Raw genomic sequence first — 23261 nt, forward strand, 5'->3', positions numbered from 1 at the left:
AGTGGCGATCTTAAACCCTGGTCTTCATCGGCGGTCGAGCGACGACCTTAAACCCTAATCTTCTTTGGCAGTTGAGCAGTAACCTTAAACCCTGGTCTTCTTCGGCGGTCGAGCGACGACCTTAAACCCTGGTCTTCATCGGCGGTTGAGCGGCGACCTTAAACCCTAGTCTTCATCAACAGTCGAGCGGCGACCTTAAACCCAAGTCCACAACACAATTGCCAACGAAGCTTTTTGCAAGAAAAACAAGGGACTCTGGGAGCAGAACGGTTGTGATTACGGCCGCATGATAACCTAACAGGGGCTATAGGCATAGAGCCGAACGACCAAGCCGAGGGGAGCACCTAACCATGCCCCACTTAAGCCTAGGAGACTGAGGCAGCTCGGTTTGGCGAACGCCGAGCGAGAGTAGGAATTGATCGTTGGAAGACTTAACTCGATTTTTTGAATTTAAGATGCATAGTCTCGCAGGGCCAAGCGACGATATTTAAAAGAATTGATGGACAAGAGGAATATATATATATATGAAACAAAATCAAATAAGACCGTACGGAACACCATTCATTAAAACTAAGAAGTTTACAACTAGAAAAAAGTTCAGAGCAAATAAAGAAACATAAATTTACTCTAAATAGACTAACACATCATCAGGCAATGAGTCAGTCAGCTTCTTCCTGCTGATAACACTGCTAGTCACTACGTGGGGAAGAAAGCCACCGTCTCGCAGCTGGTCGAGGGTCCTGTCCACCGCTCGGTTGAAAAGGCTGAGGATCCGGTCAGTGAGCCGGCCATGAAGAGATTCGAACGAAGATAGTCCTGCTTAAAGACCCCAACCCGACCAAGCTCTCCTTCTTAATAAATCTTCAAGGCAGATTGGGAGGCCTCGAGCACAGCCTTCAAAGAAACTAGATCGGCATGCTTTGCCGAAAGCTGAGCCACTACCACGGTCTGGTCGAACAAGCGACCATCTTGCTCAGCAGCTAAAGGGCCTCTGCCTTCTTTAAACGCTTAGCCAAGGATCGAGCCTCAGTATTCTTGAGCTCCAAATCTTATATGGCGCGGAGCTTCCGGGCGATAGTCGACTTGATTTTGGAATCAAAGCTCTCGACCCTCTTCTTAAATATTTCTAGCTGCAAGGCCTGATCGGCACTCAAAGCCCTCTCCTTCTGCAGGTCGGCTTTCAGTTGGGTCAACTCAGCCATTAGCTGCTCGATCTAAGCCATTGACTGAGCACTCAGGGCCCGAAGTTGCTTGACCTCGTGCTCCAGCAAAGCGAGACGTTGGCACATATCCAAGCTCTCGACTCAGTACTGCAAAGAGGAAAGGTAAGTGCCGACCGAAGAAGATACAAGTACGACTAGTAACACTTACCCAGTAGCCATCCGAGTATGACTGTCAGCAAGCTCGCCTGGTGTCACCACGCCGCACAAGCCCGTGCATCATCCCATACTTGCGCCAGAGGTCCCTGGATCTTAATATGATGTTCGGGGGAGGCTTCTGCGTCACCCGACTGCCTCCATTTGATGGAAGGTAGATGGAGGGTCACCGTTATATGATGATGACCGCTGGAGCCGGACGGCTCAGAGATCGCCTTGCCCGTCGACTTACTAGCAGGTTGACCCGCCGAGTGGATGGAAGAAAATTATGCCCGCGGAGCTGGAGTTGCAAAAGCGATTGAGGACGCGTAGATAGCCCCTGCAGGCAGATCGGATAGCAACGGTGTCCGCTCGGAGGACACCAATGGCCGAAGTATGGAAATCCCATAGTCGGTAGGAACAGTTGACGCTGATTGCTCGAGAGATCAAAGCAAACTAGTGGTAGTACGAACGACCGAGGTGGCAGAGCGAGAGGAGCCTCCAGCTTTGCGCCTCTTGTGATGCCTAAGTGGCTCTCCCGAACCCGCCGAGTTCGAAGGTAGCGGGATTACCATGGACGGGGGCTCGGTGGGCAGATCGGCGGTGGTGGCCGCATCCTCAGCAACTGTCGTTTGGCTCATTTCCTTGCTGGCCAAAGCAACATCCTCTTCTTCGATGCCGAGCGATTCAGCAGCCTCTTCTTCGGTGCCAAGCGGTTCACCCGGCAGCCCGATCAGCTGCAAGCCTTGACTTTCCAGTTTGGCGACGACAGTGTTGTTGATCTCCGTGTCCGAAAGCCTGCTCTTGCCGGACAGGTGTGCCCTCAACATGGCTCGCGCTGCAAAATAAGAGAAAAATAAGTTAGATTCAAGGATAGGGAGAGAGAAGGGCATACCTAGACCGGACAGCAGATGCGTGTGGATCGGATTCAAACAAAAAATGTATAGCACCCCCTCGTGCAAAAGCTTATGGATGTCATATTTCTAGTCGGCCAAAAGGGAAGCCACTTCAAGGTAGTCTGAGTAGTTACGATATTTTGTCAGAGCGAAAGGAGCCATCAACTCCATCTACCAACGAGTAGGGAACTCCGGCCGAACGAGAAAGCGAACAAAAAAAATATATAGTGCTCTCTCCAATGTTTGTTAGAGGTTAGCATTTTGTCAAAATAAACATAGCCCACTCGGTCTTGAAACAGGAAGGTGCCCCGCTCGGAAAGCTTAGAATAATAAAAATAATGGAAGGCACGAGCCGTTAAAGGGATGTCGTGCATCCGAAATAGCACAACCACCCCGCACAGTAGCCGAAAAGAGTTCGACACCAACTGGTTAATGGAAATATGGAAATATTTACAGATAGAGGAGATGAAAGGATGAATGTGAAAACGAAGACCGCCATTGAATTGGTCCTTGAAGAAGGTCACGTAACCCTCAGGGGGCTTATGGGGACGGTCAAAAGCGGAAGTGGTGGCGAGTTTAAGGTCGGAAGGAAGGCGATAAAAAGACTGAAAATTCTCTAAATCTTCCACTAGGAATTTCGATTTGGTTGAGGTATACCAGACCCCAGGAATAAGCGGGGGAGGTTAAGAAGGGCTGGCCATGGGAGGTGCTTAGACAAAAGAGGAAATGAGGGAGCTTACAAAGAAAGAGTGCGCGAGGATCGAGTCACCTGAGAAATCGTCGGAGAAACCACTGAAGAAGACGAAACCTTTGAGCATAGGAGAAGCGTGAGGAAGAAAACAGAAAATGGCGGGTGCTTATAAAGCCCACCGCTCGGCCATTGTCAACCGTCCGATCTAGGGCGCAGAAGGTGAGGAGGCAACCCAGCCATAGAATTTGAAAAGTCGCCTGTCACATCGCCAACAAATATCCGCATGTCATGTCAAGCGTGCGGTGGCAGGAGCAGGACACGTGGCGACACGACACGGGAGACATTAATGAGGCTTAATTAGCAGCATGGGCGGCAGGATCTGAAAGATTTGCGCAAATTCCAAGAAATAAAGTGATGTCAGCCCTTCTCGAATGAAAGTTGGGTCGTGAGGCCCTACACCAAATTGAAGTACACTAGCCAGCATCCCGCTTGGTTGAGCCTGATCGGCTTCTAACGCGAGACACCGATCGGCGTAGCAGTCAAGTAATAGACAAGATTATGAGTGGCCCGAGCAGAACATCGCCAAATGTCCGATCGGCGAAAGGGCACCTCAGAGGCCATTTGTCCAGTTAGTCAGACTTCTGCCTCCTTCGACTAGACTTGAAGGGGAGGCTTGTGATACGGTGGTAAAGGAGGGACCCACGCAGTTCGGGTCAAAGGCAACGACGACTACCATCGTGGAAGTCAGGGTCAAAGGGATAGCTTGCACGACAAACGAAGCACTCGACGAAGGAACTCGAGCAAGCGTCCGCTCGGCCAGACCATCTAGCTGAGCGGAGGAATCGTTCGGAGGGGAGCCTTACAAAGCCGAATGGCTAACGGGAGTCTGCAAACCAGTTTAAACTCAGTCAAGAGGTCATCCCGCTCGGCTAGACGGCAAGATTATCTCTATATCTTTTTGGGAGTTAGTATCGCTGACACCAGTAGAATTGAGGGGCGGATCGTACGGTGGAAGCTTCCGCCATATTGTCAGAAGATATGCATGTTCCGTTAAGGTATTGTGTCAGGAACACTTTATTGCTGGGTCTTTTCATAGTATACCTGGGAAAGTGTGCTTGCCTTGGGAAGCGAGCCCGCAAGCCATAGGAGTTTTATATAAAGGAGGGTCCAACACCGATGGAAGTACGCATCATCCACTATTCATGTCTGTGTTCCCTTGTTCTACTATTGCTCCATTATTGTTGCTCCGGTGATTAACTTGAGCGTCGGAGAGCCACCCTCAGGACCCCTTCTCCAATTAAGTACTGACGTTTGTTATGTTGCAAAGCGAAGAATAACCCACGTGTCACTAACTCAGCGTCCACTTCCCTAGCCACCATCGTCGGAGCATTCAGATAGGATCAGTCAATTATAAATTGATCTTTTTATTTACATCTCTTTAAATATTTTGGAACAAACTCTGAGGAGGACATGGAATGCAATTATAATATTTTTTTTGTTACTATGTGTAATATTATATTTAACAAAGTGATTTTTCCTCACATGGAATGTAATTATAATATTTTTTTTGTTACTATGTGTAATATTATATTTAACAAAGTGATTTTTTTTTGTAAGGTAAGTTAATTTTGTAAGTCTGAGAGGAAAAGTTGATACCGGACAGGCGAAGCAAAGAAGCTACGCCCTATTCTAAATTTTAAACTAAGATTTATAGATGCAAATAAATTTAAAGAGGTTAATAGTTTAGTGAAATTTTTACTGCTTGTAAATAATCTACACGAATAAGTTTTGGAGAAATGTTTCAAACTCAAGTGTTGAACAATAAATGACAATAATGAGAGCTGTAATTTGGTAAAATCACGGAGGATGATTTGTCAAATTAAATAAAGGACTTCATTTATAAATTTCAAATAAATTGTTTTTTAATTGAGACTATCAATGTTATTGGATACCCCTTTGTTAAGAATAAAAAAATCATTTTATAAATTATAATCGGATCATAAAAAATTAATTAAATTTATTTTGGACTTCTAATTGAATGGAACTACTTTGTCCAAAAATTTAATCTATATATCCTACTTATTCGATTCATTAGCTAAGATCACTTTACTTTCGTCATGTTTTAACAGGTGTTAACATAAATAATAATAAGAAATTAATTTCAGAAAAATATGTGGTTCACTAAAAATCATTTTCTATTTTCTAGAAAATGTATTTTTTAAAAAATAAAAATAAAAAACATGCATGTAAACCAAACGCACCCTAACTCTACCCTAACTCTTTTATGAAATAAGTTTTGGGTCCTAAGTAAATTACAATAATATGAAAGTAATTTAATGTCAGTTAAATTAGATGTATATGTTTGAAGAAATTAAATTAGCTAAGTTAGATCTATATCCTGAAGAGACTCCAATAATACTATATGAAAATAATGTTAAACAACTTTAGAACTTAAATATAATATACAAAATAAATAAAATTAAAAAGAAGTAGAACAATAGTATTTTAAATTATTATTATTATTATTATCAGTTATTTACAATTTTAAATTCAATAAATTCTCTTCATAATCTATTCTTTAATTACTCTTATATTATCTTTTAGGTGTTTTCTTTTTTATATTTTGTCCGTAAGTAGTTCTAGTGATCAATTTAGAGTTGGCAAGAGAATCCTGCAGTTTCTTCAGCTCCATGCTGCACACTAAATTGTTGGACAACTAAACCAGCAACCTTTCAGTACAAACACCACGATGATATTGTTGACGATTTCTTGTTCCTTGGAAAATGGAGAGGGAAGAAGTTCGGAAAGAATACAGTCTCGACGCCTGATGCAACTTGCAGTTCAGGTTTTTCTTTAGGTCTTTTTAGTGCAATAGATATTGCAAAGTGCAATTATTGAAACAAAATATGGACTGTAGCAGTGTATAAGAAAAATGATTCAAATTATAGTTTAATTATGTGGTAAAGGTGATTCATTCGCTCCCAGCGCTCCCGTCAATCCGTTCCTAGGCCAACACGGAGGAGATAAATCACGGGTGTCCCGTCGGGATGGTGCGATGATTGAAACATGAGATGTTACCATATGAGGTCTTGGGATCGAAATTCGGCATGACCGAACATAACCTCCCCTTAATTAAATTATAGTTTAATTAGCACTTTACCAAAATGCCTATCATAATTGATATTTACTTGCTCCTTCAATTTCTTCTAATGAAAGATGCCTAAGATCTCTGTTTTCTTTTAATTTTTTCTTCCATACTAGAGGTGTCATAGATTAATTAATTTACAAAAAAAGACGATCCAGATCTTATTTTCTCCAATTATACCCCAAGTTGAGTTTTTTAAATAAAAAATTAATTAATTTATAAAACAGTTTATAGCGAGATTTAAATACTCGAACTATATTTTTCACTTAGGAAATTTTAAACTGATAAACTTAATGCAGTCAAATATGACATAGGTTCTTAATTTTATAATGCAGCTGATTTGTTTAAGTTTGAAATGATTTGTTTAAGTTTGAAAGGATCAACTTGAGATGCAATTAAATATGACATAAATTTGTAATTTGTATAATGTAGCTGATTTATATATTAGACTACATTTGGTTGGGTGTAATATAATCGAACTTATCAGGGCCGTCTCAAGGTTTCATGAGGCCCTAGGCCAAAAAAATTAGGTCTTTAATAATTTTTTTTTTAAAAAAAATTTCCCCTCACCCTTTTTCATTCGGACTTGGGACCGACAATGGCGGGTTTAAAAATTTTTTTTTAAAAAAAATAAATATTAATTTAAAAGTAAATTTTTATATAAAATTTAGTTTTCTAACTTTTTGAGATGCAAAATTATTAATTAAATTTTTATATTCAAGTTTTGATAATAAATTTTTTTCAATTGATAAAATTGCTAGATTATTTAATCTTTCTTGAGACATTGTTGAACGTAAATAAGATTTTATTAATTTTAATTTTGAAAAACTTCTTTCTGCCGAAGCTACACTAACTGGTATAGTTAATAATATTCTATAAGCTATCCATGCATTAGGAAAAGAATTTAATTTTTTTATAAGGTTTAAAACCTCAAGTGCGTTTTTTAATTCTGGATTTATTATTTCTTTTAAAACTTTTAATTCTAAAAATAAATCTAAACCATCAATATCAGATAACATGTCATGTGTTAAAAAATTTTCAAGATTTAAACATTTTATTTTTAAAAAATTATCATCAAGCAATTTTAAATTTTCTATGTCATATAAAAAATTAAAATTATCTTCATATATTTTAAATTGTTCAAATCTACTTTGAAGTGAAGAAATAGCATGGTCAATAATATAATTAAAATAATTAATTTTAAAAGATTCTTCAGGTGAAAGTTTCACCTCATTAATTTTATTCTCATCAAATCGTTTATTTCTTCTAATTACACGTTTTTCACGAAATTTTGGTTCTATATTCATTTCATTTGCAATCTCTTTAGCAGAAATCATAGCAGATATGAATCCATTTTCTCTATAATCATTAAAAAAAGAAACAAGACCTTTTAATTGATCTAATGCAATAGTAATATTCATATCTTTATACTGTAAAGATTTACTGACAGTATTAACTGCAAATAATATATCATACCAAATAACCATACCTAATAAAAATTCAAAATTTTCAAACTCATATGTTGCTAAAGAATTTGCTTCACTTTTTGTTTTAGGATCATCACTAGTTTCTGCAAGTTTATATAAAGCTTCTCTTATCTGTGGAGCTTGATATTTTATTGCTTTAACACTTTCAAGATGACTTTCCCAACCTGTTTGTGATAATGGTTTAAGAGTTAAATTAGAAACATGGTCTTGTAAAATTTTCCATCTTTTTGTAGAAGAAGAAAATAATGAGTAAATACGTTGTATCACACCAAAAAATGTTATAGCACTAGGACAAGAATTAGCCATATCACATAGTACTAAATTAAGACTATGACAACCACATGGTGTATAAAAAGCTCTAGAATTTATATCTAACAATCTCTTTTGTACGCCTTGTTGTTTACCTTTCATATTAGCTCCATTATCATATCCTTGTCCTCTTATGTCATTTACATCTAGTTCAATTTTCTTTATTATATTAATAAGAGTATCAAAAAGACCTTTTCCTGATGTATCATCTACTTTTAAAAATTCTATAAAATATTCTTCTATTTTAATTGGACTTGTTGAAATATCTACACATCTTAATATAAGAGACATTTGTTCTTGATGACTTACATCAGGAGTACAATCAAGTATAACTGAAAAATATTTTGCTTCTGTTATTTTTTTAATTATAATATTGTTTACTTCTTTTCCTAATATATTTATTAACTCATTTTGTATATTATGCCCCAGATAATGATTATGAAATTTTTCATTTTGAATACGTTTAAGGTGTTCTTGCATTATAGGATCAAATTCTGCAATCATTTCAATTAAACCTAAAAAATTTCCATTGCTATCTTGATAAATTTTCTCATTTGTACCACGTAATGCCAAATTATTTTTTGCAAGATTTTTAACTATAGCTATAATTCTTATTAATACATTATTCCAATGTTCTTTTTCCTTATTTATTTTTTCTTGTAAATTTTGATCAATTGTTTTATTTTTAACCAATCTCATTTCAATATCAAACCAAATATTCATATTTATAATATGTTCACTGCTTGTTTCGTGACTTTTAAGTTTGGCACTAAGATTTTTCCAATCTCGACATCCTTCATTTGCTAATTGAATTGTAATTGATTTTTGACTAAATAATTTACAACAAAAACAAAATACTTTATCTAATTCTTTTGAATATATTAACCATTTCCTATCATGTTTTTCTCCATTTGGCAATTTTCGAATGTAATGAATTATAGAAAAATGTCTAGAATTTTCATCATTTGGAAAAGAAATATTGATTTCTCTAATTGGACCTTTTTCAACTAATAAATCTATTAAATTGGTATTAATATTTTTCCATTGTGCTGGATCATATATATATTTTGAATAATAGTTTCATCAATATTATTTAAAAAATTATCTTTATGGTCTATTAAGTCATCTTTTTCTTCTCCTGAATTACAATTATTTTCTTCATTAATATTAATATTTGATGAATTCGATCATTAGAAAGCTCTTGATAGATTTCTGTTTGTCCTAAAGTATTATCCTCCGGTGAAAATTCAATTAATTTTTCATTTAAATTTTCAATTGTATTATTTTCTGAATTTTGATTTTGATTATTAATAATAAATCTATCAAGTGCACCTTTTTGAGATTGGATAAATTCTTCTATTTTTCTTTTTTTCATACGTTTCATATATCCAGAATCATATTTTTTTACAGACATATTTATATTAAAATAATAATAACAAAGAAAATATTAGTCTCTACTATTTTATCAAAATAAAATTACATAAATTAAATTAAAAATAAAACCTGATTTCCGCAGTGTAGTTTTAATTTAATGATATTTCAAACTTCGACTATTACCTGTACAAATATAATAAGAAAATAAAAATATTAAATTTAATTTGCATGAATCAATTTAAATAGTATATAATAAACTGTACTTAACAATTAACAGTCTAACAAGTATATAATAAATCAGATTATTGTAGTTAAAAAGTATTAAAAATTTATGATTCATATTTTATGATTTTTTAATTGCATAAATCAGGTTAGTAAATAGTAATGCTAGTAATTTGCTTGCACGAAAAATAAAATATGGAGAAAAAAATTTCATACAATTGGTCAATTGCTAATGATCTATTTTTCTAACGATATTTGGATTCATTCTATCTACAATTTATTATTTATACAAAACAATAAAGAATATTTCGATAAAGAAGAAAAAATCGGAAAAAGAATTACCAGATGATCGAGGAAGACGAAGGACGTCTTATGAAATTAAGAGTTGAGAGCACTGATGCGGTGACGAGGGAGAAAAAAATTCAAAGAATGAAATTTGAGAGAATCAGTAGTGAGAATATAAGAAGAATGTGATTATGTGAAGAAAAGAAAATGAAATTCGGATGTGGAACAGTGGAAGGTTGATAGCTTTAATAGAATTGTATATGAATATAATAATTATAATTAAGATATCATTAATTAAAGTTTCATTGGAATTAATTAAAGTTTCCATTGGAATTGATAACTGATTTTGACTTGTGGAAATCGAAGGGTTACATTTCAAAAGTAACGGTTTTATCATTGACAAAATTAAATTTTAATTATTAAATATATTTAAGAAAATTTAATACTAATGGGCCCCAATTTTATTGGGGCCCTAGGCATAGGCCTTAAAGGCCTATGCCTTAAGCTGGCACTGGAACTTATAATGTAATGTAATGAAATCTTAATTACATTACTACGTTTGGTAATATAATATATGTAATCTTTAATTACAAAGATGATTATATTCTTTTGTTTCGTATTAATTATTTTTATAAGGAATGTAATTCGTATTATTATAAAATGACAAAAATATCTTGCGACTTCTACGGTCGCAGCACCTCTGTTGGAGCTTACGGCACTCATCGACACCAGCGATCGTCGCCGTCGGTCGCCGCCGCCGCTGGCGGGCAGGCGACGACCGGGAGGGAAGCGAACGATGGCCGACAACCAACGGCGGCCGACGTCCGGCAAGTGGTTGGCTGCGGGCTGCCAGCGGACGGCGGCGACGACTAACTAGGGGTATATTCGGCATTCAAATTTTAGTTAAACACTGATCTCATAATGTAGTCGGATTACATCGTATTTGTTTTGTAATCCAGATTACAAAATTACATTACCTTTTATAATCGAGATTACATTATATTATAAGTTTCAAGTTAAACTAAATAAAATAATTAGCCTTATAATGTAGATTACATCCTACCAAATGTAGTTTAGTGTTTATGCTATGCAAATGACATAGAGCATAGAAAGTGCCAAATGATTTAGGTAAAAAAAACCTTTTTTTATAGAGAAACTTAAGATAATGAAATTGGGATATCCAAAAGATAAATTTCGAAAATAATACACTATTTGGAGCTAGTCTATAGGGAAATCATACCACAAATTTTCCATGGAGAAAATAAAAGAAAAGAAATAGAACTTTGGTCTCCTAATGGTAAGTTGTACAATTTGACAGACACGAGAAGGTACAATTATTGGAGTAAAATATTAAATATATGTGGTCTGACATAGTGATATGTACTTATCTAGTGGTATAAATGAACTAAGTCACTCATAAACTATTGGAACCTCGATTTGATAAAAATTCGTTTAATGAAGCTCATTAAGATAAACAAACAAAGCTCAAACTTTACAATACTCAGCTCGTTAGCTCGTAAACATGTTCGCTGATAAGCTCATAAATCAACTTTTAAATATAAATAATAATAATTTTGATATTAAATTTATAGATTTCATACTCTATTTATGAAAAATATATATAAATATATTAAATTTATTTATTAGAAAAAATTATAATATTTTTATTACAATATTATAATTTTTTCTAAATATATAATTTAATTTTTAATGAATATTTAAATTTATAATTTATATTTATTAAGTTCGTTTAGTCTCGATAAAAACTCGAATAAACACGTGAGTTATGAATATATTCATTAAATAAAACTCAAACCCGACTTAATTATAAACGAGTCAAACTTAAATATTTAAAAAGTACAGATTGACTGAGCCCGATTACACCCTTAGACTCATCCAAATTTTCCACCCATCTGTGTAGTATTATAAATAACAAAGTAAAATTTTTTAACCTGTAAAGAAAAAATTGACAGACATAAAGGCATAATTTTTTAACATGCACTCATCCCTCTATTTGCACGTACCTGTACCTCTGTCCCATAGCCGAATTGATTATTATAGAAGTAATAGGACAGGCATGGTTAATTTTAATTTCCTAATTTATTTCTGATTCGGAACATGTGAAAGGGCCGTGGGACGGTTCCGAACTTGTACAATATTATATTTAACATTGTTAAATTTTCTAAATCGGAAAGAAAAAGTTGCTAGGCACAAGGGGTACAATTAATCAATTATTAGATCAAAATGATCAATAGTTGGGGTCTTGCATGCACTCATCCATCATTTTTCATGTAAGTGTTCAATATTATATTTAACAAGTGAAATTTTGTAAGTTGGAGAGAAAAAATTGACACGGAGAGGGGAAGAACAGAAGCTAGTTCCCATTCAAAATAGCAAACTAAAAAACTAGGATGCATCTCTATAATGATTATTTTAGAAGAAGAAAATAATAACTAACTTAATTTTTTAAATGAAAATTTTATTAAAAATATACGCTAATAAATTTTAAAGAAGATGTTTTAAATTAACAATAAATAACACTAGTTGTAATTTAGATAAATCATAATTGATCCTCTCTAAGAGGCATGAGGATGGTTGCTGCGATGTGACTGCTAGGTTGACCACGTGTGGACCGTTTTTCGCTCTGCAACAAATGTCAGTGCCGAATCGGGAAAAGGGGTTCTCGGTGATGACCCTTCGACGTTCAAGTCAGTCACCGGAAAAATGTAGAGCAACAGAAGAACACATGCGTGAATAGTGGATAACGTGTACCTCCACTGGTGCTTGGACCCCTCTTTATATAGAGCTCATGTAGCTTGCGAGATTACTTTCCAAGATGTACGCTTCTCCAAGTTTTCTATGAAAATACCAGACAGTAAATCGTTCCTGACACCAATACTTTAACAGAACGTGCATATCCTCCAACACGGCAGTGGAAGATTTCATTATACGATCCGCCTGTTAACCTTGTTGGTGTCAGCGGCACTAACTTCTAAAAGGATATGGGAGTGACCTGCTAATCGACTGGGTGGGGGTAGCCGCTCAGCAAAGCTTGAACATCCCTGTAGTCATCTTGCCAATATTCAACAATCGGCCAAGCGAGGGTAGCCGCTTGGCCAAGTGTATTCCCGTCCTAGAAGACTCCGCCACTCCTCGCTCAGCTGAGTGTTTCTGTCGCTCGGGTTTCCCTGAAGAGGGCTCGTTGACCACTTGAGCTGCTTACTTTGACTTTGACCTCCACGCTGATAGTCGTCGTTGTCTCTGGCCTAAATTACATGGGCCCCCCATTTACCATCGCATCAATAATGATTTAGCAAATTAATTAAAATGACCGGATATGCTAAAAATAAATTAAATTAATTTACCCTGTCCTTTTAATTAATTTGTCAAATCATCCTCTATGATTTTTCCAAATTACAACTTCTTAATAATGTCATTTACGCATTGTTTGGGAGGAGGTGAGGGAATGAGAGGGAAGGGTAAAAAAGAGGAAGAGAAACTTAAAACTCTGTTTGAGAAGAAGTGAGCAATGGAAAGGAAAGGTACGGAAGGGTAAGTTTTAACCTTCCTTACCCATGAAACGAAAGAATTTCTTACACCCAGATTTGGCGAGTAAAAAAGGGTAAAGAGAATTAAAAAAAAATTATATTATAATTTTATCTCTATTTTATTAATTTTATTAATTCTAAAAATCATTGTTTTAGGTATTCTTTACATCATGACAAAAAACACTCGCATCGCCTGACTGACACCACCCAACGCTCATACTCCGTCAATGTTGACATGACTTTGATGTCAATGTCGACGCCGACTTCGATGTCGATGCCGACTTTGATGCCGATGTCGATGCTAATGTTGACGCCAACACCGATGTCGACGCCTACACTGATGTCAACACCGACACCAACTTCGACACCGACATCGACTTCGATGTCGACGCCGACTTTGATGTCGACGCCGACACCGATGTCGATGTTGATGCCGACTTTAACAAATGAGATACAATTATTTGAATGCGTGGGTCTTAACTAACCAATGTATGTAAGATGCACTGAGTTTTTGAATGCGTAAGTTTTTATAAAAGTGAGGATAATTTTGTAACTTTATATATTTAACCTTCATTACTCTCACTTTTCTCCCAAACACGGTAACACATGTTACGTTAATGAACCTTCCCTCCCAAATAAGGAGAATATAAATACTTTACTTCCCTTCCCTTTCCCTCCATTCCCTCCTTTCCCCTTTCGTTAATGAACCTTCGCTCACCCATCCAAAGAGAGTGTTAGTGTTGAATACTTGAATTTAAGATATCTCTTCCAAAACTTATTCATGTATATTTTTATAAAATTTGTACTTAAAAAATTAACTCTTATTTTTGTTTTTACATTTTAAATTGTAGCAATTGTAGTAATCATTATAGAGATGCATCTTAATATGATATTTTGAATGGGAAGTAGCTTGTGTGCTTTCACTTTAATATACGACCGCACACATTGATTATTTTGTTTCAATAATTGTACCTTCCTACTTATTCTATGAAGTACTAAGAGCATCCATATCAGTTATCCTATCCAAAAATTTTTCCCTAAATTTTGGATAGAGTAACTAAAAACCCTTTGCATCAGTTACCCTATCCATTCCCTAAATTTAGATTTGATAAATAGTAATTCTCTAAATTTAGATTTGATAAATAGTGATTATTTTGTTTCTTTTTAATCTCTCTCATTCTACTCAATCTTTTCAATCTCTCTCCTTCCATTTATTTTATAAATATAATAATAAAAAATAGAAGAAAGAGAAGAAAATAATAAAAAAATTAAGAATGATGAAAATTTTAGGGTATTTGATATAGTGTGTAGTGAAAAATGATTATCTAAATTTAATAAAGTGGGTCATTTACCCTACCTAAATTTTAGATATAGTAATAGAAAGACTGATGTGGATACTTTAAAGACTCTAAACTTTATTCTCCACTTTTTCTTTTATTTTTAAATATTTTTTTAAAAAAATGTTTGAAACCGTCCGATCAAAATTCCAAGCGTGCTGATAATGCCGTGAAAGTGGAAGTCTTCAACGACAATACCGTGGAAGAATACTTTAAGCTCAGTATTTGGGTCTGTGTTTCTGAAAATTTTAGCACAGAGAGGTTGACCAGAGAGATTATAGAGTATACAAGGTAGGTCATCCTCATCTGGTCAACGTCGCTGCCATTGAAATAAGACGAGATGGAAGTGTACCACAAGCCAGGGATGGCCGGAGGGGTACAAGAAGCCTCAGCCATGAATCGAAAGAGGAGGTTTAGGGATTGATGGGGAGAAAGAAAAGAGAAAGGAAGTTTACTGTTAAAGGAAGGTCGCCGACGAAGCTTTCAGGTGGAGAAGATCTAGAAGTAAAGGAATGTGAAGAAGAAGGAGGCAGGAAATCGAGGGTTTGAAAACCCGACGGTTGAAAGACCAAGGTCGTGAGATCAAGGCTTTTGGGAAATGAGCCTTGATCTAAGCCGTTGAATTTGAAGGGGCGGGGTCACATCGAAACCCTAACCGATGCCTGTCATATCTGATAGGCGGTGAGCAAGGGTGGCGACGCGTGGTGTTCAGCTACAAGAAACATTAATGGAAAAGGAGGAAGCATGATTACTAGACATGGCTGAGCGCACTCCGCATTTATGATAGGGATTGGAGCAATTTTCGAGAAATTTGATGGCCTCAGCTACAATTAAAGGGCACTAAGCGTCTGCATTCGTTTGGGTGCAGAAACTTAGGAACAACACTAAAATCACCAAGTGTTGGAGGTGCACCTCCCGATCGGGGACATCAAGCACAAGAAAGAAGAATGAAGGCAAAGCATACTAATTGTCCAGTTAGTCGGACTTACAGTTTCTTTCGACTAGACTTAAGAGAGAGGCTTGTGATCTAGTAGTGATACAATATACCACCAAGGGTAAGTAAAAGTCAGAGGATGTACCGACAGGAAAGATAAAGTCAAAGTATGGCCGATAGGACCTGGTGGCATGGCCGATCGAGCCATTGTAGGGCCGAGCGAACCACCCCTACGGACCAAGTACGACCGAGTGGAACATATAGATCCGAGTGAGTCAGGACATGACCGAGCGGATCGGTGAATGGCTGAGCGGAGCATGCAAGCCCAAGCGGGCTCGGGTCAGTTGTGTCTGACCCAGCTTAGTATCTCCTCATATCCTCTTGGAAGTTGTGTCGTTGACGCAGCACAGGCACATCACACTTTAGAAGCTTCCAAATTATCACAGCAGAGACTAGTATAGTCACTTAAGGAATAGTGTCAGGGACACTTTTAGAGTTGTCTTTTCATAGGATATATGGGGATACACGCCTGTGTTTCGAGATGCATGCATAGACGTTACAATGATCTTATAAAATGGGGGTACCCATCTACAGGAGGGATATGCATGCAACCTGTTTCTTATACACACTCTTGAAACAGTTTTTCCACTATTCTTTATCACGCCGTCGGAAAATTCACTTGAACGTCGAAGATCCAATGGCGGGAACTCCTTCCCGTCTTAGCACTGATGTTCCTTGTGATTGCAGGACACGAGAGGAGTCTTCACCGAGTCAACTAGATGCTCGAGGAGTCTTCACCGAGACAACTAGACGCTCTAGGAGTCTTCACTGAGTCAACTAGCGAGCCCCGCCACCAGCTTGCCATCTCCTTAGTTTTTGGACAGGATCATCTGCCTTTAATGTAGCAGAATTTTAGTACGCTTATATTTGTCTTAGATTAACAACTACTTAGGTTGTAACCAAGTAATTCCTGAGTCTTTTTTTTCATTAATTGTTGAGTTTTATTATTCTATTTACTTTAATTGTGCTAGTCTAATCAAATCAAAAAACGAAAATGGGTTTTTTTTTCTAGGCAATTCATCCCTCTCCCCTCTTAACTGTCCCGCTGCACCAATAGTTAGGCCTCTATGGTGAACGTACCTTCGACATTAATTGACCATTTTGTCACGGTGAATGGAACCTGCCACGGTAAGGGGAGCGTGTGCTCTTCATACCGTTATGGTGTTTCCATTGTACTGTCAGAGTGTCTCAACCATACCGTTAAAAGATCTTGACCATACCGTTAGGGTATCTCCACTATCTCGCTAAGGTATTTCAACCATACTGTTAGGGCGTGCCAACCATAATATGGTCGGACAGCCAAGATGGGAGTGGTGATGAGGAGTTAGTTGAGCAAGAACTTCTATGATAGTTGGGTTGATATTCTTCGATTGGATGCATGTTGGTTTTCCGAGGTTAGGGAGGGCCGGTTGGGCTAGGGATGGCTTTGCCAAGTGGAGCAAGACTCTCCAAATTAGGGGCCCTCAACCTATAGTTCCTTGCATCTTATCGGGAACCTTCGGCTTGTTGACTCTCGCCTTTGTGCGACTTCTCACTCTCACTTTCCCTTATCAATTGCACATATGATTGCCTCTTTTGATTGAAGTGACTGACTACTAAGGACATCTCTAATAGTTAAATCTCTCAATAAGATTTTTTGTAATTCCCAATATATCACATCAATGCTACATCAAAATATAAAAATTTACTATTCTCTTCCCAATTAAAAAAAAACTTTCCTACAACTTTTTGTATGCTCTAGGTTACAAATTAGATATCTTTATTTATTATTTTTTATTTAATATCTTTATATATTTTTTATTTAATATTTTAATTAATTATGATCTTTAATTTAATTTATTTATAATTTTTAATTAAGAAATTAATTAATTATGAATTTTAATTTAATTAATTTTATAACTTTTGTTTAATGGTTAATTAACTTATGCTTTTTAATTTAATATAGTCATTTATATATTTCTTTTAAGAATATATTTATTTTCAAAAGAAAAAAATATAACTTTAATTATTACTAACAATTTATGAAACAAAATATCATAATTAAGTATTTCATAAAATAATTCAATATTAATAGTTTGGAAAGGGTCAAAGATATAATATTGAGAAAAATAAGTTTAATTTTTAATTAAAAATCTTAAACCTCATCTTTACCATCATTCAAGTTTTTTTTTATTAAGATTTTTTAAGTTTATAAACCTGACAAATTTAACCTGGGAGATGCTCTTATTTTCTCTGTGTAGTTTTCAGTTTCTTCTTAATCATGGAAATTGGGATTTTTGATCGAATTTACACAATAAAAACTATATAGTTCATGGGTTTTCGATCGATTCGAGTCAATCCGCCGCGACTCGTCATCGCCACCGTTATTCTGTTAGATTTCGTTTATGCGGCCAAGATTCGATACACGACAACAGATTGAAAGCTTCATAAGGATTCCTCAAGAGGCTGCTCTCTTCTTCTTTTTCTTTTTCTTCCGTTCCAAACTTCCAATCATTCACAATTTCCAGCAATCGTGGTTGATGGAAGCTTACTATTACTACTGCTACTACTGTCCGCTCCGGTCATCTCCATGTCCCTTCTTCTTTGTCCGCCCATTCTTCGTTCGATCTCTCTTCTCGTTCAGAAAGGCGCTTCGATCAAAGGCGATTCGATCTCTCTTCTCGATCAGAAACCACAGCGTAGGTTTTTTTCCTTCCCCGCCTTATCCCATCAGTCCCAGGTAATCCTCTGTTTCTTTTTCTTTCCAGATCGTTCGATCTCTCCGCATTATCTCATCAGAAACCCTAGCGTCACTTATCTGTTTCTTTTTCTTTCAAGATCGTTCGATCTCTCCGCATTATCTCATTAGAAACCCTAGCGTTTGTTTTTCTTTCAAGATCGTTCGATATCTCATCAGAAACCCTCAAATCTCTATGTGACCGAAAGGCTTAGGGAAAACTTGTCAGCTTTGTTTCCCAAGAAAGAAGTATCAATCATCTAGCAATCATGATTGGGCGGTTCGCGCTGGCATCCTTGGAAAAGGTCGCGGACAGCTTGTTGGGTGCCTTGGTCGGGAAGGCCGTCGATGTAGCTGTGCAACAGTTCTGTGAGCAGCGTGGAGTTGAAGATGACCGCAAGCAGCTGCAGGATTCTCTCGATCACGCCAGGTTGATCTTAGGCAGCATCGAAAACGTGCGGATCAAAGATGAGGTCCAGCAGCGGATATTGAAGGATTAGCTGATACTCTTCAAGGATGCCACTTATGATGCTGACAACTTATTTGATGAATACCGATACAGAATTCTTACGCAGCAGATCGAGCAGCAAGGATATGAGGCTGGTAACCGAGCATCGTCTTCCTCCAACGCTGTTCCCTCTCCGAGCAAAAGAACAAAGACTTCAATTTCTAGTTACACCAGTGGCCTTTCTCTGGAAAAGGAGATGATGATGATGATGATGATGATGTGCAGAGAATGAGGCAAATAAAGAGGAAGTTAGATAACATCTCAGTCTTCCTCCAACGCTGTTCCCTCTCCGAGCAAAAGAACAAAGACTTCAATTTCTAGTTACACCAGTGGCCTTTCTGGAAAAGGAGATGATGATGATGTGCAGAGAATGAGGCAAATAAAGAGGAAGTTAGATAACATCTCAGTTGCTTTTGAGAAAATTTGCAGTTTGGCAGACGCAGAAGATGATAGAGGTAGTATACAATTGCTGTCCTTGGCGAGCCAGCACATGGGTGGTGACGTGGATGCCATTCATCTGGAAGGTCTGGATGAGGAAAGCTTATGGAAATTTTTCAAGGAATGTGCATTTGGTTCTTCAAATAGTGACGTTCATCATCCTCATTTAGAAGCCATGGCGAAGAAGATGATGTGCATGTTAAAGGGATCGCCACTTGCAGCAAAGATTCTAGGAGGATTGTTGAGCATGAAGTTGGATGAGCAACACTGGAATAGCATTTTAGATAGTGAACTATGGCAGCTTCCCCAAGAAGAAAATGGGATTATGTCAGAGCTACAACTGAGCTATCAATATCTTCCTCCTCATCTTAAGCAATGCTTTGAATTTTGCTCCTTATTTCCTAAAAATTATAGATTTTCAGAATCTGAGTTGATCGGTCTTTGGATGGCAGAGTATCATAATGGAGGAGCTAGCAAGCAACTACTTTCATGAGTTAGTTAACAGGTCATTCTTTCAAAAGTCAAAGGATAGAGATTTTATAATGCATAATCCCATACATGATTTTGCAGAACTCTCATCTGTGGGTGAGTTTTACAGGATTGAAAAGGGCAAGTCTTGTGAAATTCCTACTACAATTCATCATCTTTCGATGCACGAAGAAGGATGAGGAGATATGCAGACAAGACATTCAACAAAATTTTCTTGTTACAATAAATTACGAATGCTGATCTTGTCAAGAAGGTATACTAGCAATAGTTTGCTTATTGACAAGATCAGCGTTCGTAATTTATTGTAACAAGAAAATTCTATTGAATGTCTTGTCTGCATACCTCCTCCTTCTTCGTGCATCGAAAGATGATGAATTGTAGTAGAAATTTCACAGGACTTGTCCTTTTCAATCCTGTAAAACTCACCCACAGATGAGAGTTCTGCAAGATCATGTATGAGGTCATGCATTATAAAATCTCTATCCTTTGACTTTTGAAAAAATGACCTGTTAACTAACTCATGAAAGTAGTTGCTTGCTAGCTCCTCCATTCTGATACTCATTAAGATACACTTGCAAGAGCTTTATTTTTAATTATGGTGTTTTGGAAAGACTAAAAAACATTTATGTGCTTGTCTTGAGGAATTGTGATTTGGAAGAGTTGCCTAACAATATTGGCAAGTTGATAAATCTCCGTTATCTTGACTTATCTGGAAATTACCACATTCGAAGGTTGCCCGAGTCATTATGCGACTTGTTTAATCTGCAGACATTGATATTATATGGTTGTGATAACTTAGAAAGCCTCCCGTGTGACATGATGAAGTTGGTCAACTTGAGAAAACTTGATGGAGCAGATAAGTTTATTCTAGAGATAACAGAGGTCGGGAAGCTTACTTCTTTTCAGAATTTATCTGCTAGTTCTTTGAAACCTTCCCAGAGACCTGGTATACTTCATAGCTGATACTATTTTTCTTATTGTCCATAATAATTCATCTATTATCGTCACTAAATTTATGTGGTATTTACCTCTCTCTTATTTTTTTGCCTTTTTTATCAAAGGTGAGTGAGGACTCTGGGCAACGCCGTAGGTAAGCATAAAAAATGTGATGGTGATTATTTGTTTGTTATCTCCATAGCATGCTAGTTATTCTGTTTTTTTTTCCTGTAGTCTTGCAGGTATTCAGAGATGAATTTTGGCCAATGATGTGCTTGAGCAGTTAAATATTGTCCTAATAACTGGTTTAGGTGAGGAATTGGTGTCTATCCAAAGCATTCATTTCCACTTGGTCTTTTGTTTGTTTTGGAATATTTTTTTTTCTTCCGGCAGGTGTTTTACAATGCCCTCTGCCCTATGTGGTCTTTGGTTTGGCAGCTAATCTGACCTGGAGCAATTTGGGCATGTTTTAGTTGACTACATATGCTATGTATTATATTGCTTTGTTCTGTTCAGGACTGCTGATAATTGAAAGTATTGTTCATCAGTAAAACAAATTAAAATTTAGCTAATAAATTAAAATGGAAAGTATAGTTCCATTTGGGTACAAAGCGTTGTTCATCTTTTTAATCTCATTGGGTGGAAATGCAGAACTTTAATTAATGATCTTCTATCTTTTTTAAGTCTTTCATATGGGTTGTAGCCACCCTGCAAACGACCAAAACAAAAGAACCAGATCAGTCTTAATTTGTGATGCAAACAATTTCAAACAAGTTGAACTTTTGATGGGAGTCACGAAGTACTGTGCTTAATTACAATATTGTCAGGGTTACAATAACTGCTAAATTAAGAATCTGAGTAGCGATCCTAATCCAAAAAAAAAATGTGAGTCGTAGTCAATTCGTTACACTGATAAAGTTAGTAAAAACTAACAAGTTAAATTTACTAATTCTGTAAAATGGTAAGTTATTTGATGGTTCTAGTGGCCTAGTGCATAGAAAAAGTGGCCACACATGCAATCTCATTGTTAGGTTGTCATCTGGCACTTGAGCTGCAGTTGGTTAGGTACTTACGGAAATTAAGAAGTCTGATAGATACAGTGGCAATTATTATTGGTAGATACTTAAGTGGAGGTAAAATCATAATGGTATTTTTTTTCAATAGAATAGTTATACATTTTTTATTCATTGGTATCGCCTCTTTACTCAATACTTTGTTTCAAGAAATTAAATTGCATAAAGAAAATACTTGTTTTATTCTGTACTTCTGCCATAACAAATTTTAATTTATGAATCAAATGATCTGTTGAGAGCCTGAGAGATGTGATAACGGGACAGTGATTCATATTTAAAAGCTATGTCATGTTTAACTACGAGATACACTAAACTATAAATTTTCGAATTTAAAGTGTTGGATTTTTTAATCCTAAATTTTTTTGTTAATTAATCTGCAAATCAGATTATTTTCTTTAGCACCCTTATTTTTTAGTGCAATAGCAAAGTGCAATTATTGAAACGGTTAGATTATATAATTTTATTAGACTTATTTATTTATTTATAGTCTTAGGACAATTTAATCTTTTACCTTTTCAATTTAGGATTTAAGTTTTTCTATATAAGATTTTGTACTTTTTATTTCTAAATTTTTGGGATTCATCAAATCAAGACAACTACTTTTTCTTTGACGTCAATTTCTACATGGTATCAGAGTCTTTATCTTTTTTTTTTTTTTTGATAATTTGATTGAAGAACTTTTAATTTGATCCACAGTTTTCACGGAAAAAACCACTCCACAAATTTTTTGGGCGCAATTGTGTAGTTTTGATGGGGTTTCTTTTGTTTTCACAATACTTGATTTTATTTGGTGTTCGGTTATTCGTGAACACAATTCGTTCTATCATCATGTGTGGTCGTACAGAAGATTTGCTTCAATCGATTAATGTCCGACTGGATAGAAAAAATTATTCATATTGGGGATATGTTATAAAAAAATTCTTGCAAGGAAAATCTATGTGGGGATATGTTTCAAGTGTGTGAGTTCAACTTACGAACATCAATACTGATGATTTTATAAAGTCATTGGATGTTGGGAGACGGATAATGCGAAGATTATTATGTGAATCAATAATTCTGTTTCACACTCCATTGGTGCTCAGTTGGACAAGTACGAGACAGTAAGAGAGGTTTGGGATCATCTGAAAAGATTATACACGTAATCTAATTTTGTCAAACATTATCAATTAGAAGTAGATATCTACATACTACGATAGCAAGATATGGGCATCCAAGATTTTGATTATGCCATGTAAGAACTATGAGACTAGTTAGCACTCACAGAATATTTAGAATTGCGAACATTCCTAGCTTATGTCACTTATAGAGAAGAAAGTCTGGTCCAATTCTTGATGTCCTTCTGATGACTTTGAAGGATTTCGTGGAATAATTTTACATCGTAGTCCTCTCCTTTCTGTTGATTCAGTAGTACATGAATTCTAGCTGAGGGGATTCATCTTAAGTCTTATGTTGATAAGA

General features: G+C 36.1%; 1 long non-coding RNA gene across 2 annotated transcripts; it reads left to right on the top strand.

The window, feature by feature from the left end:
- Positions 1–20334: 20334 nt before the first annotated feature.
- On the top strand, positions 20335–21413 carry LOC122014785. Of its 2 annotated transcripts, XR_006120766.1 has the most exons (4): positions 20335–20740; positions 20856–20884; positions 20965–21041; positions 21124–21413. It is a non-coding gene; the product is annotated as an uncharacterized LOC122014785 (long non-coding RNA). The 2 variants fall into 2 exon arrangements; XR_006120765.1 differs by having other exon boundaries at positions 20965–21413.
- Positions 21414–23261: the final 1848 nt, after the last annotated feature.

This window comes from Zingiber officinale, chromosome 1A (assembly GCF_018446385.1).
Source record: "Zingiber officinale cultivar Zhangliang chromosome 1A, Zo_v1.1, whole genome shotgun sequence".
NCBI classification, from domain to species: Eukaryota; Viridiplantae; Streptophyta; class Magnoliopsida; order Zingiberales; family Zingiberaceae; genus Zingiber; species Zingiber officinale.